The following is a 19,073-nucleotide window of genomic DNA, read 5'->3' as shown; positions in this document are numbered from 1 at the left end:
TTTATTTTTAAAAAAGAAAATCAAATTTTATGAGTATCCGAGGAGAGACTGTCTTGCCCATTATTTTTAAAAACAGAGTCAAGAATTAAAGGAAGATAACTCAACAATAATTAAAACTCGTGAGATTTATGTTGTAATGCCTATGAATTCCCATAAATTGCTTAAAATAATTTGCTTTATAAAAATAAAACTGCTAGATCAATTTACATGATTTTTTGAATATGATATTTTTTGTTTCATACATCATGCAGATTTTCCTTTATTTTTGGTTTTTAATATAGAGGGAATTCTGGACAAAAACCAAAAAAATAGTACTAACAAGCTGTTCTAGTTTGTAAAGAAGGTAACTGTACAATTTCAAAATAATTTTTGTTAAATTCATGCTTCGCACTTCCATCGTTTCTGCGAGCCTGTAAAGATGAAGATGTTGAGGGGAAATTAGTTCAATTGAAGGTTTATTCTGACCGGCTCTTTTGGAAATGAGATTTTTTCAATGTTTTAAGTCAATGTTAATTTTATTTTTAATAAAAAACGAGGTGTTTTTTTTTTTAAATTTACATTACAAACTTTATTAGACATACGAACAAAAAATATTTCATAATATTTAAACTTTTTAAAAAACTATCAATTACATAAAAAATATACCTTATAAAACATTTATCATATAAAAATTGTAAATTTCTTTAACCAAACATAATAAAAATATATTCATGATTTTTTTTTTTTTTTTACATTTCTCGTTATTTAATATTAAAACATTGATTCGGAATCTCATTAAAAAAATCTTATTCCCAAAAAAGCCGGTCGGAATTTTATAAAGTATACTTTTTATGTATTTAATAGTTTTTCATAAAAATTTCAAATATTATAATATAATTTATTGTAATAGTTTGTAATGTAAATAAAAAAAAAAACTCTTTTTTTTTATTATTAAACAAAATTAACATTGACTTAAAACATTGAAAAATCTGTCAGAATAGACCTTCAATTGAACTAATTTCCCCTCACCACTGTCATCCTTACAGGCTCGCAGAAACAATGGAAGTTCGAAGCATGAATTTAACCAGAATTTTTAATTGTTATTGAGGTTCTTAATAAATATGAAAGTGGTGATCAATTTATTTTAATTTATTTAATTAAATGAATCTATTATATTCATTATGTATTTATCTACTAGTGTGAACCTTTTCTAATAAAAATAAAACATTATGCTCCACCAGTGTTTACACTCGTCTTTTTATTTATACTGGAGAGAGGGGGGGGGTCCGGCGTTGCCCGGTCGTAAAATACAGTTATATATGATAATATAATTTATAAAGTCAATTAAAAAAAGAAAAAAAAACAGAGAAAAAAAAAGGGACTTGGGTGCCATCAGCAAGACGCGAAATCAAAAGCAAAAGAAGAAAGAAAAATAGTGGACGCAAACTTGCAAAAGTTAAGTTCGTAAGCGAACACATTATCAATTGGACCACGACGACACAGATGTTATGACGTTGCAAATTTAGCTTTTTAAAATGAAACAAGGAATCGACCCTTCGTGTATATGCAATTAGCAGACAGCATTGAAATCAAGATTTTTACATGACCCTCCACCTTTAAATAAAATGATATTTCTACATGAAATAATTAACAATTTTTTCTAATTTTTCGATATTATATGTCTGAGAGACTACTCTTTCTAACAATACCAGGTTTGTACCTGTTCGATGCGGATGACAAAGTTTTTAGCAGACATACAAACACACACACACAGACGCCTGAGATTTATATAATAGACTAGCAGGGGTGCCCGGTTCGATGTTGCCCGAGTGTTTGGAAGTGTGTGTTGAGCACAAAAAAAAAACATGGTAGTAGGTAGGTAGGCTCGAACCTGTGACTGAAGCAAAGGCGGAAAAGAAAATGAAAGAAAAGCTGACATCTCACTGCTACGCTATGACATCAAAGGAAGTGAAAAGCGTTCAACTTTATTGATGTCAACCAAAAAGTTTACTTGCAGAAGTGAATGTGTTCACGCAGGCACAGAAATGAACGTCAGACTTTCTGCCATTTTATTTATTTGTTTCCCCACGATGTTGGGGAAAACCAGCTCCCCCCCCCAAAAGAGGGAGCACTGGCGATGTCCAAATGAATAGCAATTGTCTGATATGAAGGGTTTTCCCACATTGATCGAAGCTGATTGCTTTTCTGGACATTCCGGCGGGAGGACCAGGCAGTGTGCCTTTACTCCAATCAGTTTCACTTTTATACGAAAAAGACAAACAAACACGGGGAACCAGGGATTTTTTTAAAAGTCGATCTAAATAAATGTCGAGACAATGTCTGTTCGCAAATCGTAGATATTATAATCTAAGGAGTATAAGGAAAGTTCTAAATAAATGTAACGTAGTTGAGAAACCCGTCGAAAAAAGCCTTTCTTGGACATACAAAAACGTGCACAGTCATTTTGCCTTTTATATATATACTAGCGAGGGGTACCCGGCGTTGCCCGGGTGTTTTTCGGGGTATATGAAAAAACCCCGAAAATGTGAAAAAAAAACAAAGCCTTCACGACGCGCAGTTGGAAAATAGTAAAGTGTTTTAAAAAACAGGTGCGCGTTTTTGATTGACGTGATGGCGATAGGTATTCAGCAGTTATGATTTTGTGCGGGACAGTTTTCAATGAGGTGAATAAATCGGTTTGTTTGTTTTTAAAAACCCGCTCCCTGTTTATTAGGAGGAGCGAAATGAAAGCTACAGTCTGATATGACGAAGTCGACATTGAACAAACGTTACTTAGCTTTCTTGAGAAAACTGGCTTTCGGCCTGTGATTAGAGTCGAGTTTCGCTTTTTTTTATACCAAAAACCAAATGTAACGCGTGCCGATGCGGGAAATGTGGAATAATTAACGTTTGAAAGTCAATAAAATTAAATAGACAGGTGAGCTCTGTGGGTAACTCTGAGATATTACAATTTATAGATGATATAAAAAGTTTTAAGAAGTTGTGAACCGAGCAAGCGCTTCTCAGAAAAAAGCCTTTTGTGGACATCGAGGAAAAGCGTACATACATACATACATACATACATTTTCGCTTTTATGTATATATATATATATATATATATATATATATATATATATATATATATATATATATACTAGCGGGGGTCTGGAGGTGTGTGTGTAGGGGTGGGAGTAAAGAACTTCTTAAAAAATCGGAAAAACCCAAACAAAAAAAAACAGCCAATGAACGTAAAACTTCTATAAAAAAATCGGAAAAACAAACCCCCTCCCCTCAAAAAAGGACAGCGTTGCCCGGGTGTTTGGAGGTGTGTATGTAGGGAGGGGGGACAAAGAATAAGCGAATTAATAACCCTGTTTAAACTTTTTTAAAAAATCGGAAAAAACAAAACAAATAAAATAGCGAACGGACGTAACACTTCTTTAAAACAATCGGATAAACAAAAACCCAAGGAAAAAACAAAAACAAAAAAACACAGCGAAAAGTGAATAAAAATGGTATAAATAACCTCGTTTCAATATTAAATGTTTAAAAATCGAGAAAAGAAAGTATATCTGATAACTGGGATTGAACCTGAAATCTTTAGATAACGACACTCACTTAACCCATTGCGCTATAGACACATGGATGAAAGTAGGTCGGTTTTTATAACATTTAAAACGAATTCAAGGTACGTCTTTTGCGCGTATTGACGCATGCGTAAATCCATCTTGTCATGAAGATACCATTTTTTTCACCCCTCCCAGTAAAAAAGAGAGACATTAAGGATGAAGGAATGAATATTTTTGCCCAATTTTTCGATATTTGTCGTCCAAGATGTCGAGCTTCAAAATGATACTGAACTCGTGAAAATCCATGGCCTGTGTCGAAAGTTTTTGTGAGACACACAAACATACACACATTTTCGCTTTTATATATATATATAGGTAGATTACTAAAATATTTGTATAAAGTTGTATAATTACATCAGTAATTTATTTTTTCATACATAAATTATAATTATGTGTTGCAACATTGGTCTATGTTATGGGACAATATTAATTTACCTCTGTATTGCATTCAAAATTCTATATAGATTGAGTTTGTCATAAACATTCTAAAGTCTAAAAAGATGCACCTGAAGAAGGTTGGAGGCTATATCGGCCAAAATATTGTGAAAATAAGACACAAGAAGTAGTTTTTAGCCTCTTTTCCCTCATAAATTAATAAAGTTGATAAAATTTTTTAAAAAATTACTACAGGGTAGAATGATAAAATTATCATCCTAGAAAAAAAAACAACATGCTTCTATTTCCGTTTGATGAGAACCGGTGTTCTTTATTTATTACAAAACATCTATCAGTTGGCCAGTTGTGTACAAATTCCAAGAGTGATAAGAGCCTTCTATCATGTCTGAAAGTGACACAATACTCAACAAGCGAGATCGGAGATGTGCCGCTGTACAACTCCTGCTCTCTACCGATCCAAGTTATGACACCCTCAAAATGCAGCCAACACTCTCAAAATGCAAATCCGGATGGTTCAACAAAGTTTCCAGCCACGGTTCTGGTCTTTGGTGTGGTTTCATAGGAGGGCCACATTATACCACCTTCGAAGTTGGTTTGAAAGCCAAAACCAAAATGTACCTGAATGTGCTGAAGAGTGTGATGATACCCTGGTGCAATCAGGTGGCCGCTGGCAGACCGTGGGTGTGGCAGTAGGACTCAGCGCCGGCCCAGAAGTCTAAAGAGACCCAGGCTTGGCTTCAGAAGGAGTGCAACGACTTTGTACCCTTCTCTCACTGGTTCCCCCCTCTTCTTCTGATCTGAACCCGCTGGACTACTTCATTTGGTTATACATTGAGGACATCACCAACATAACCTCTCACAACACCAAAGCCAGCCTGATCGCCACCATCCGCCGAGTATTCACCTAGTTCCCACCACCACTTGTGAAAAGGTATGCTCTCAGCTTCAGATTCGTATCAAGGTGGTGATTGAAGCTGAAGGCGGCTACATTGAATAAATGTCAGCTCTACTACATGATCAAGTTACCTGAATTGATTATTTCAATAAAAGTTTTAAAATAAAGCTGTAGTGTTGTTATTTTTAGGGTGACACTTTTATTGTTCCACCCTGTAAGAAACAAAAATAAAGGAAATAAAATTGATTCATTTACTGATTAGAAGAAATTGTTAAAACCATTCTTAAAACAAAGGAAAACAATGGGGTGAGATATTGACTTAATGTTTAAGCCAGAGAATAAAATGAAAATATTGATCGTTTCATTTAATGTCAATACTAATTGACTGTTAGGCAACGGCTCACCCATTTCTGGTTTGTTCTATAAATCACAATCAGGAACATCCAGATCAATATGTGTCCCTCTCATACAAAAGTACCAAAATGCTTGTGTAGATTAGTGATATCTGAAACTAACGCATTTTAGGTGAAAACATTATTACATACTTACATGCTATGACGAAATTAGTATAAATTACAAAAATTAAACAAATGATTCAATTGAACATGTGCTAGATGTATTTTTAACAGCAAAAATATTCAACTACAATTACCGTCTAACATTTTGTACTTAAAAATGGCAGACCTTTTAATCAAGTCAATTTAAATCAAGAGTTATCTCCCTTGTGTATCATATTAAATTGATCGCACAACTCTTCCTCATCGAAACATACGATAAAACTTGAAAATTCGATAAAGTCTACTTTTATTTGTAATTATTTTTCTACTTGATCATTTTTCGTAAATTTTGGATTTTATACTACTTTCGACATGACGCGTAAGTGCGTAATAATGTTTTCACCTGAAATGCGTATATTTAAAAATATCACTAATGCACACAAGCACCAAAACAATTACAAATTTATAACTATAAAAATAATGCAGTTTTATTTAAGAAATTAAAAAAATAATAATTTTTAAGGCAAACGTTATTATTTTTTCTATTTCTTTTATTTTGGCATTTTCAAATAATTAGATTTCCTGAATATACAATATATAAGCATAAATATTTTTTATAATTAAAAGTAAAGTAAAAGATAAAATAAACTTCTTTTAATTGTAAAAAAACAAAAAAAAAATGCGTAATAAAATGCATGGTTAACTACAGTTATCTCCCTTGAATCAACGAAGGGAAGTAACTCTGATCTCGTAAGTGAAGAGTTACTGAACTTTCTCATCGTGTTTGAGACGTTATTTGACTGTTGTATATAATTTTATTACTTTTTTAAAATTATTTTTTAAAGCATTAATTTTATGAATATGTCATTTCTAAGGCTCCTTGTTTTTTGGGGTTTTTTTTAGACCAAAAGGTTTTCTTCATTTCTATTTTAAAACAATTTTTATAAAAACCTTTCTTAAATAAATAAAACTTAGTTGAAACAAATGAATAAAAATTAGTTGTTGAAAAAAATCTTTGTTAAAGTCGATTATGAAAAAGACAATCTCTAAAAAATATTTGAGATTAAAAATAATCAACATAAAAGAAATACGGAAAATTTGAGGGGGAAAAAAATTATCTCCCTTGACAGTACAAGTCGTAAAATTTATCAAATTTTTTTAGTATTTTGGAATTACACTTAAAAAAAAAATAAAATTAAAAAATATAGAAAAATATTTATGATGTCAGAGAACGAAGATGTCATATTCCAAAAATTACGTAAATGGATGAAGTAGTTTTTTTTTGTTTGTTTGTACTTTGTTTTTTAATTAAGAAAATCAAATTTTATGAGGAAGCGAGGCCGGGGGGGGGGGCAAGAACCACCATATTTTTTAGAATGTGTTAAAATTCAAGGGCGACGACTCAATTTGATTACCGAGATTTTGTTGTATTCAATATGATTAAAACTTTTTAATTTCTAAAAATCGTCAAATTTGATTGTCTTGATTTAGAAAATTACTTAATCAATTTACGTGATTTTTGGAATATGACATCTTCATTCTGTGACATCATAAAAAATTTTCTGTACTTTTATTTTTACTCCGAATTTTCTACTAATTAGTTGAAACTTGGTGTTATGAAAAAATAAACTTGGTATAATGAATAGAAATGGGTTAGAATACACACATTGAAAAAAGGTTATTCGTTTTATTTAGAAAACAAAATATTGACTCTCCCATAAATATGTCAATGAGTTTAAGAGGTTTCCAACAACTCTCAGAGAAAAGTTGATGAATATAGATTAATTTTATCCTTTTTTAAGTAATTATACAGCAACCAATACTATGATATGAAAAGAAATTTGAACCTTAGGAAGATTACAATCATACCAGTTATTATAGATGTCAAAGGATTTATAAAGAAGAACCTGAAATCCTACCTAACTAATTTTCCTGGTGAACCAAGTGCAAAAGAGATCCAGACAATTGTGTTTAAGGGAACAACGAGGATACTAAAAAGAGCTCTCGGTTGGTTTCAATAAAAAGTAGGGGAATGGCTGCCCCATACCCAACAATATTATCTTAACAATCTATCTATATAAGAGCCAGTTACGTCCAAGGATGGAGTACTGTTGCCACATCTGGGCAAGAGCTCCTAGAAAGGACTTATCCTGTCTTGATAGAGTTCAAAATAGACTTTGTAGCCTCGTAGTGGATGTCCTTTTCTCCTCCGTGCAACCTCTTTCTCACAGTTTTGCAACCTCTTTCTCATAGTTGCGAGTTTGTCTCTGCTTTATCATTATTTTTATGGCAAGTGCTCGGCTGAGCTCTGATCTATGGTCCCCCCTCGCCAAACTTTCACAAGAAACACCCGTCTAGCAGAAATCACCATCAATAATTTTCTCCACTCTTTATCTGTACCTAAACCTAAACGTAGACTCCATGAACAAAGCTTCTTTATTAGAACTGCACGCCTATGGAATTGTCTTCCGTTTTCCTGCTTTCCAGCTGATTACAATATGGTTGTCTTCAAGTCTAACGTAAACAAGTTTTTGATGAGCCGTTCCATATAAGTAAACAAATTTACCAAATTTCCATTACTAACGATTACTATATTGTCCAATTTCTACTGTACACTCTTTAACCTTTATCCTCGAGTGGCCTCAAGGCCTTGATAAGTGGTGATGCCTATGTAAAAAAAAAAAAAAAAAAAAAATGAAAAAAAGAAAGTTATATATTAACTTATAGAATTCCAAGAAATCATTTGGTGCCCTATTCCTAAGACAGCGTTGAAGTAAAAAGGACTGGTTCTATATCTGTAAAAATCTTATTTAGAACATTCATACCACTCTAGTGGGGCCTGTGTAAATTCCACAGCGGCATCTTTCATCTCTATATAAATAAAATGAACTCATTTTTTCTCGTCTGATTTTGACATTAATAGGATTAAAAATCAAGATATTTCATGCAAATATAATATGCACAAACGGCAGAACAATATCTGAGGTGTGTTATAGGCTTATTATTTCTCAAATTCCTCGATAATCTTAGATTTCTATACTTTTTCTGCTGAGAAGTCACGGCCAAAATCGGTTAAGATCAATGGAAGTAGTAAAATATTTTCTCTCTAATAAATTCCTCCTCCCCCTGCCACCACTTAACACCGTTTGGGGATCGTTCACAAGGAACAGTTGAAAAGAGAACACCGGTTTGGCTTCGTAGTTCTTTCATGTGAAGTTATTTAAAATCACTGAACTAAGCTGCAGTGCTCTGTGGCGTAGTGGTTAGCGTGCTGGACAATTCACATTATATTTTCACGTTCGCACCGACCTACCGTAGTCGTTTTTTTTTTTTTCCTAAACAACTGGAATGGACTTTTCTTGGTGGCCGAACTGTTAACGTTGCAGATGTTTTTTTTTTGTTTTTTTTTCACACTTTATTTTCCTACTTTTACTCATGACTCCGGGTTTGATCCTTCCTACTTACCTACCATAACATTTTTTAAAACTCCCCCCCCCCCCGGTCCCGGTCCCGGAAACAAACACTCGGGCAACGCCGGGTACCCCCGCTAGTATGTAATATATTGCTGTTGGGCATTCTGCATGAATGGAGACTCTAAAATATCATTGTAGCCCTTTCGTTAAAAACATAAAAGTATTTATCTAAGTAATCTGATTAATGTAGTGTCATAATATATCTAGTTATTATGGTTTATCGCCAATATCCTGATAGGAGTCTGTGACATATTTCCATTGTATGGACGCCTGATGGGAACGGAAACTCCGCAATATCATTATACATCTTTAGACAGAATAGATACTACCCTTTGATCCTAGCCAGAAGACCAAGAAGGTATATTTTAGTTCCACAGATGGCCCAAAAGTGACATTAATTTTTTTTTTTTTTTTTCATTGCATCTTCGATGATCGGAAGATCCTATATATTAAAAAGGAGGATAGGTGATAACATACTACGAATATTAAATCAATAAGTGCAGATACTAATTTAATGTTCGTGGTATGTTTTCACCTTCTATCCTCCTTTTTAATAAATAGGATCTCCCGATTGAATAATTTATAATCTGGAAACCATGACACACATACATGCGTAGAGTTGAAGGTACTACTGTATTAATATAAAGATTCTATAATTTCAGGACAACTCTGATGTATGCATTTTAATAATGCAATAAAATGAATAAAATTTATATAATGCTAAACTTTTGATTGATTTTGAAACAAGATTAACTATTTTATTTAGCGCCCATTCAGGTAGGTTGGGCACAAGGTTAGGTGTTTTTTTTTTTTGTTTTTTTTTTTAAAAAAAGCAGTGCACTAGGAAAAGCACACTCTGGCTTGCAATAAAAATATCTGAGCAGCCCCATGGGTATTCCCTGATAGAGGCACCTCAGGCGACTAGCAATAAACTAACCCCTTCTCAAAGGTTATTTATTTTACAGCTGCTAGTAAATTATTATTTTGCACACACACACACACACATATATATATATGCTACCAGGCCACCTGGCATTGCCCGGTCGTAAAATACATTTAAATATGACATTTTGATTAACGCAGATTTCGTCTTTATTATTATATTATATTGGACCCAATATATAATAATGATGTAAAATGTTTTTTTTTTTTAAAATGACTCATGCGGCATAACCGAGAATCAAAACCAAAATGTTTAGCTTACGATTTACTTTTTCTTTGACGTTAACGCCTTAGCTATGAAGACATATTTGTTGCAAAGCTAAAAATTAAATTATGAACCAATAGCTATTATGTTACACATGCATATTCGTAATGCCGTTGTTCGACCTTCACCTGACAAATTCCATTTTTTTTTCATTTTCACATTCTTGCACTGATTTTTTACATGGGTTCGAATACCCTATATATTAAGTTTTATGTCTGTAGACCAAAAACTGACAGCGAAGTTTGGTAGGCAACATTTTTTTAACAAATATATATACGCATACATAAATATATATAGAAAGAAGTTTGTGTTTACTATGAACTTTTTATGCAAATATTATGCAAGTATAAATCATGTAGAATACCGGCATGAATATAATTACACGTAATAGTTAACTAAAGATGATTATCCCATAAGAAAACAAAACAAACAAAAAAAACTAATAGGAATTAATTAAAATGAATTCCTAAAAAAATATGCAAATTAGCTAGATCTTTTGCAGATGAATGTAATTCCATGACCCATATATAACAAAGTCATATTTTCTTTTTAAATAAATAAAAAAAAAAAAAAAAAAAGGCTTGCTTTTCTCTGTTGTTCTTGACCTTCGGGCCAAGATCAAGGTGTAGCATCTGTTCTGATGCTTCACTTAAGTTAATTGGTCCTTGGTCAATTCATACTGAGACTACTTTTTTGGATACTGCCAGAGTGCCCCCTTTTTCCCCTTGTTTTAGGGGAGCTGGTTTTCCCCCCATATTAAAAACGACCTTGTGTCACATTTGCTTTCGTGGGGAAGCAAATAAATACCCAAATAAATAGAAAAAAGGGGTTTTAATGTGATATTAATACACAAAAAACACAAATGTATATATATATATATATATATATATACATATATATATATATAATGAAAATGTCATAATTAAACATAGCAGCAATATAAAACCTCTGAACGCTGAATTTTTTTCTTTGTAGAAAAATGATTTTTTACATTTACTTTCTAAAATTACACTGTAACCTTTCCTTATATGCCCAAGCAATGTATATGACATTTGTAGCATATAAGTGAGGCTACCAGAATAAATTGTAAAATTTGCCTAATTTGCATATTATGATGGCAACCATCTTGAATTTAAAATGTTGTCGCTCATGAAAGGCAGACATGCCACCTTCAAGATCTTGGAGAGAAGAAAAAAAAAAAAAAGAGAGAGAGGAACACGCTAACTCTCCAAAAGGAAATGTAGCTGCTTGCCCTTACTGTGAAACACAGTTCAAGGCTAGAATCGGCCTTGTTGGCCACCTCCGCACACACTAAAGCCCAGAACATGACCACCATCCACACTGATGAAGGGTTTACAAGAGAAAGAGAAATCATCTGCTATTAGATGTGGTAGACTTGTTGCAGTTGGAATAAGTTTACTTAATTTCAAAGTTCCAAACTTCCGGTCGTGTCATAGAGTAACAATAAGATGTCAGATTTTTTTTTTTTTACTTTCTCTTACACCTTTGCATCATGGGTTCAGGCCTGCCTGCCTACTACAACTATTTTTTTTTTTTTGCTGAACACACACCTCAAAACACCCGGGCAACGCTGGGCACCCAGGCTAGTTTAAATGATAAATACAAAAGTTTGTTTTTTCATCTATCCTAACTGTTAGTATATGGTGTCTAGGCCTCTTCTCCCTATCTAATATGTGATATGCTGCATCCAGAGGGCGTTCAAAGACTGGTTACATCAGCAAAGCAAAAAATTCAAGGTGAATTTAGTGCTGATCTACTCTATCCTCATCTGTATAAATTTCTATCACCCTTTCCCTACAGTACAACTTTATTTTTTGCTAAATAAATTGAATTTAATCATCTACACGGTGCTTGATAGAAACGCACGATATATGTCATTTTTGTTTTTCCTTTATTAAGCCAAGGTTATAGAACGGTTAACAATAGACAGACTACTTGGCCTTCGGGACAAGATCAAAGTGTAGTATCTGTTCCGGCAGATACTGCAGGCTATGACTAGCTATGACTAGCAAAGACCAGATGTGGGGGCAACCCCACATGCCTGACCTTTAACCAGCTCCCATTCCCCACCTCTCGGGAGCTGGTCTCCTTTTCCCCTTCCCCCTCCCTTCACTCCTCACATTAAAAATCGGCCTTGTGCCTAATTTGCTCGGTGGGGGAGCAAATAAATACCATCTGTTCCGGCAGATGCTGCACTTAAGATAATTTGTACCAGTCAATGGAGGGGAAACCCTCTATACTGGGACAATTATTATTTTTGGTAACCAGAGTGCCCCCTTTTTGCCTACTTTTAGGGGAGCTGGTTTTTACCTCACATTAAAAACGGCCTTGTGCCTAATTTTCTCAGTGGGGGAGCAAATAAATACCATCTGTTCTTCAGATGCTGCACTTCAATTTCTTGTTCTCTGTCAGTGGAGGAGAACTCCTTCACCACTAAGACAATTTTTATTTTTGTTCCTTTTCTCCACATTAAAAAACGACCCTAGTGTCTAACTCTGTCCCGTGGGGAGGCATTGTAAATAGGAACAATAGACAGAGGTTAGTAAGCTCATTAGGGAGTGCATAAAACTTAGGAATATCACGATAGTTAAACAATACAAACCTTGAAAATGTGACAGTGATACATGTTCATTCACATAATTCTGAGGCAGCACGTTCAGGACTGCAGAACACAATGTGAAAGGAGATCGCTGGTACATCTGTGAGCAAACACCAGTGATCTCATTTTGGCCTACAATCTCCTCAATGAGCATTATGATATACCTCAAGACCTGTTATTCATGCTTGCACCAGAAAGTGGTCTATGCGGACACTAGAAGAAACTATTTCAATGTTGATTTCAATTGAACCGAATGAGAAGTGTTTTCTCAATCAGAATTCTAGGGCCGGTGAATAAACTCCCAAATGAGATAATAAATGCACAAACAATGCAACAATTCAAGGTGAATTTAGACATGCATTGGGCTACTCTATCCTCTTCTACAGTTCTATCATCCTTTCATTTTATTTTTTGCCAAATTAATTGAATGGAATTGAATCAACTACAATGTGCTTAGATAGAAACGCAAGACAATTAACAATTATTTTTTCCTTTATTAATGCAAAGTCATAGAACTGTTAGCCATAGACAGAGACGACTAAGCTAATTAGGGAACGCATAAAACTTAGAAATATCACGATATAACATTACATACATATTTACACGAGACTCACATATTATATGCAGTTTACGTCGCAAGGTACGTAGGACAAGTAATAACAAAACCTTTTTTTTTTGTAACAACATTTAGTCCCTCATTCTCCTGCCACACGTGACCTCTCATTACGGCTGTGACGTTAACCATGTCTCTAACGTGATTATCTTCTCTAACATGTTCTCTCCTTATTATAGTCTTTCTTTTTCCTTACTGTGATGTCATTTTGCACACAGCTTGGTATTTGCATATAGCCGCCATACGCACTCTCTTACAATGATAGCCAATACAGAACTCCAGAAATGTGACAATGATACACGTTCATTCACACAATTCGGAGGCAGCATGTTCAGGACTGCAGAACACAATGCAAAAGGAAATTCCCAGAAGTTCTCTGAGTAAACACCGATGTGATTATGCAGAGGGTCTAATATGAATGCATAGCATTGCAGGTTTGGTCTGTTCAGCCGCAGCACAGGATGGCATTTAAGCATTTTTTTTGTTTTTACAAAGAATAACTTTCAAAAAGTTTTTGAAAAACTAATATACATTTTTTTTTAATTGTTTTCCTTTGAAGATGGTAGCATTGAGTATGGGGTAGCCAAACCAGCTGCCAACATTTCCCTGCTTTTTATTGAAACCAGCCGAGAGCTCTTTTTAGTATCCTCATTGTTCCCTTAAGTGCAATTGTCTGGATCTCTTTTGCACTTGGTTCACCAGGAATATTAGTTGGATAGGACTTCAGGTTCTTCTTCATTATAATGCACTTACAGATGCTCAAAAATGTCATCCATGCACTTCATGGCAGCATCTTAATTTAGAAATTCAAGCTGGTTTGAAGAATAATTTGTGAAATATAATTCCAAGTTCTTGCCAAGCACATTTTCAAATCATCAATAGAGTCTATATCATGTCAACATTACTGAGTTTTTGTTAAAAACAAACTCCAAACATATTAGTCCATGACATTTATCTCTGAAGGTTTTGAGGGTCAACCCTCTAATGAATCAGGTGTAGATTTCTGAAGAAATTGAATTCTTCAAATTTCCAGCTTTTCTAGCAGCCACCCTGTATATTAATGACTTACGTTTCATAAATTCTATGATACATTAGATTTTGAAATACCATATGCATAGTAATCTCCAAACTCCCTCAAATCAGTTGTGTTTCCTAACATAAATATTATTATAAAGAGTTGCTAACAAATTATAATCTAATATATAAAAAGCTATATCTCTGTCCGGCTGTCTTCATATTTTCAAACTCTATCTCCTCCGAAACTAAAAGTCACAGACTAGGGGCCTCAAATGATTGGATTTTTTTACGGGTTGTTCTTTTATGAATCTTTAGCCAGTTAAAATAGTTTTAAGGGGTCAAAAATGGGTAAAAATTGAAAAAAATCGTTACATATTTTGTACATTCATCTTAGTTTATTTTTAATTTTTAATCAGTTCATAATAGTATCACGTTGATACAGTGGTAACGTCACCAGCTTTGAATGCTACAGTTTCAGTTTCGATTCTATCTGATCGCACTCAAATACTTTTTATGTTTTTACTTTTCAAATTAGAACTCTATAATAATATATACGAAATCTGGACTATTTAAAATATGATATTTAAGCATATTTTATGCCTAGGCAAAACCGCCCCCCCCCCATACTAGTTCTGTAATATACATTTCTAATTTTATTATTATTTTCTTATATATGCGCATTAGTTTTGTTGATAGCAATATTATTATAATTATTAATAACATTAATAAAGAGATTTAAATTTTAAATTCTTAGAATTTTAGTTTCTTTTATTTTTTAAAGGGAGGTAACTCCTATATATGTTCATTCACCATAATACCATCCACTCAGGTTAGCAAGGTTTACAAGAAAATGAAATTTGAAAATCTGGTAATATTAATACAAATACAGAATAATCCCTCAAAAATGGCATTCACAAAATTATTAATAAAATTCACAATCCTTTTTACAATCCAAGGTGCAAATAAACTTCACTCTTGGCCTGACATGTCTGCTAAGTTTGAGTTCTGAATTTATGTCAGTCTTTGATATTATTAGAAAAATCAGAACCTTTTTAGGATATCGAAATCTGTATTAAAATTTGTGACTGCCAATAAAACGAAAATCTACAGCTGAACCCTTACAAGTGTATTTTTCCGTTTGCAGAAATATAAACAGATATTACATGGTTATTTATGGAATGTGAAAATAAAGAAATAAAAAAAATTCTCTATATCTAAATATTTAGAGATTTTAAAAGTATTAGAATTCAAAGTTGTATCGGCATTGGAAATTTAGAACAGAATCATTAATTGTATCAGAATCAGGAATTTAGAACAGACTCTGTAATTGTATCGGAATCAGGGAAAACATTTACAAAATCATTTGAATTTGAAAATCTGGTAATATTAATATGAATACAGAATAATCCCTCAAAAACGGCATTCATAAAATCATTGATAAAATTCACAATCCTTTTTACAATTCAACCATATTTGGTGCAAATAAACTTCAATCTAGGCCTGACATGTCTGCTAAGTTTGACTTCTGAATTTATGTCAGTCTTTGATCCATTAGAAAAAATCAGAACCTTTTGCTGCATCAAAACCTGTATTCAAACTTGCAACTATTTTCCGATGCCAAAAAAATTAATTTTTCATTGCTGATACTAACGACAAAATTATGAATATCTATTGATAAAAAAACTATCAATGGAATGAAAATCTTACAGATCAACCTCTACAAGAGTATTTTTACGTTTACAGAAATATATGAAGATATTACGATTTATGGCATGCGAAAATAAAGAAATAAAAAGAATGGACAACTCAATAGCTAAATATTTAGAAATTTTAACAGTTGGAATTAGTAGTTGTATCAGAATTGGAAATTTAGAACAGAATCGTTAATTGTATTGGAATCGGGAATTTAGAACAGAATCAATAATTGTAAAAGAATTCGAATCAGTAGTTGTATTGGAACTGGGAATTTAGATCAGAATCAGTAAGTGTATTGGACTTGGGAAAAATATTAGAATCGTTCCATCACTGGTAGGGAAGCTTAACACTTCAGATTGTTAGTTTTTGGGGTTATCTCAAGGATAATGTCTATGAAAATATTGACAATTTTTCATATTATAGTCTGGTGAACTAACAAAGGCTATCAGACCTTTATTAGCGATAATTGGTGGACAAATCAGGCATGGATAGAAATTTTTGTATTGCAGGAATCGATTGTGAATTTTAACAATGATCTGTTGAATGGCATTTTTAGTGGGTCACGCTGTGATACTTACCAGACAATTAAGAAAAGAGAAAAATCAAGTTCATTTTTACAGTATGTAACTATTTTATACGACAAAATATATGAAACCAAATAAAAATAACATTTTTCTCACAAAATCATTAATCAGTAACAAATATTATCAATATTTAAAATAAAACTGATTTTTTTTTTAATTATTAGCATAAGGATAAATATAAAATCAATTAAAGTTTGCATATTATTGCTAATATTTTTTTCTTCTAGTGTCAGTTGGAAGAGTAAGAATAGATGTTAGTTAGAGAGTAAAAAAAAAACTCCATTTAAAAAAAAAAAATAATCAGAACTAAGGTAAAAGGTTAAACTGGCCGAAACATTGTGAAAATAATATCCGAGATTTGAACAGCAATCTGAATAATACAAAGTTGTTTATTTATTTTCATCTGATCTGTTTGAGTATATAGGTAAATACTAATGTTGGAATCGTCCCATCACTAATATATACCAAACCAAATTTCTTCTGAACTGACATTGTTTGATTCCTGTGGAAATGACAAGTCCACGATGAAACACTGCCAGGATAAGCAGAGAAAAAATAGTTTTCCTTTTCCTAGACGTGTTGCTTAACCAGAAAGTGGTTCACGTATTTACAAGAAATTATTTCACTACCGATTTCAATTCAGCCTAACGAGGGGTGATTTCTCATTCATATCTAAAAGAATAAATGCAAAAGTTTTTTTTCCATCTATTCTGTAAGAGCATGGTGTCTAGGCCTCTTCTCCCTGCCTGATACGTGATATCCTGCATCTGCAGAGAGTTCAAAGACTGATTACTCGAATGATGAAGGGTTTATGATATCTGCTGTATGAAAGCGGACTTAAAAAGTTTAAACTTTTCACCCTTGAGCAACGACAATTACGCAGTGATCTTATTTTGACCAACAATCTCTTCAATGAACATTACGATATACCTCAAGACCTGTTATTCACGCGTGCACCAGAAAGTGGTCTATGCGGACACTAGAAGAAACTACTTCAATGTTGATTTCAATTGACCCTGATGAGGAGTGTTTTCTCAATCAGAATCCTACGGCCTTGGAATAGACTTCTAAATGCACAAACAACGCAACAATTCAAGGTGAATTTAGATATGTGTTGGGCTACTCTATCCTCTTCTACACAAAGTTCTATCATCCTTTCCCTACACTATAGTTTTATTTTTTGCCAAATTAATTTTTTTTTTTTTTTTTTTACATGGGGGTCACCACTTATCAAGGCCCAAAGGCCACTCAGGGATAAGGGTTATTGCGTGTACAGTAATCAATGAGATAGTATTGTAGTAATCATTAGTATTGGGGGTTTTGATAGAGTGTCTTACTTAAGGGGGCGGTTTGTCAGGAGTTTGTTTATGTTGGACTTGAAGACGTCCAAGTTGTAGTCAGGTGGGAAACAGGCAAGCGGCAGAGAGTTTCACTGGCATGCAGTTCTAAGAAAGAAGCTTTGTTCATAGAATCTATGTTTGGATTTAGGCAGAGATAAAGAGTGGGGAAAATTATTGACAGTAGTTTCAGCCAGACGGGTGTTTCTCGTGAAAGATTGGCGAGGGGGGACGAGGGATTGGAGCTCAGACGAGCACCTGCCATGGAAATAACGGTAAAACAAAGACAGGCTCGCAACGTTTATTAATTGAATGGAATTGAATCAACTACAATGTGCTTAGATAGAAACGCAAGACATTTAACAATTATTTTTTCCTTTATTAATGCAAAGTTATAGAACCGTTAGCCATAGACAGAGGCTATTAAGCTAATTAGGGAATGCATAAAAGTTAGGAATATCACGATATAACATTACACACCTATTTACACACGAGACTCACATATTATATGCAGTTTACGTCGCAAGGTACGTAGGACAAGTAATAACAAAACTCTTTTTTTTGTAACAACGACATTTAGTTCCTCATTCTCCAACGCAATAATTCAAGGTGAATTTAGACGTGTTGAGCTACTCAACATAATTTCTACCACCGTTTCCCTACACTATAGTTTTATTTTTTGCCAAATTAATTGAATGGAACTGAATCAATTACAATGTGCTTGATAGAAATGCGACATAAACTTCAAATTTTATTTTTTTCCTTTATTAAGCCAAGGTTATAGAACGGTTAACAATAGACAGAGGTTAGTAAGCTCATTAGGGAGTGCATAAAACTTAGGAATATCACAATAGTTAAACAATACAAAACCCCAAAATTGTGACAGTGATATATGTTCAGTCACACAATTCTGAGGCAACAAGTTCAGGACTGCAGAACACAATGCGAAAGGGGATCGCCAGTACATCTCTGAGCAAACACCGGTGTGATTATGCAAAGGGTCTAATGTGAATGTATATCGTCGCAGGTTTGAAGCTAGATTTTATATGTAACTCTTTTTTTTCTTTTACTTTATTAAGCCCTGGTCATAAAACTATTAGTAATTGACGGAGGCTACTAAGCTAATAAGGG

The 19,073-nt window shown here is 33.4% G+C and overlaps 1 protein-coding gene and 1 long non-coding RNA gene across 47 annotated transcripts in view; one reads left to right on the top strand and one right to left on the bottom strand.

Annotated features, from left to right (window-relative positions):
• Window positions 1-19,073, bottom strand: part of LOC145296067 (tyrosine-protein phosphatase Lar-like) — a 1,305,806-nt gene that overhangs the window by 350,913 nt on the left and 935,820 nt on the right. The gene's annotated exons all lie outside the window — the stretch shown is intronic.
• Window positions 1-19,073, top strand: part of LOC145296073 (uncharacterized) — a 132,141-nt gene that overhangs the window by 57,402 nt on the left and 55,666 nt on the right. The window lies entirely within an intron of this gene.

Source organism: Euprymna scolopes, chromosome 16 (assembly GCF_053919585.1).
Source record: "Euprymna scolopes isolate OS-2025 chromosome 16, ASM5391958v1, whole genome shotgun sequence".
Classification (NCBI taxonomy): domain Eukaryota; kingdom Metazoa; phylum Mollusca; class Cephalopoda; order Sepiida; family Sepiolidae; genus Euprymna; species Euprymna scolopes.
This window is presented reverse-complemented; position numbering and strand designations above follow the sequence as displayed.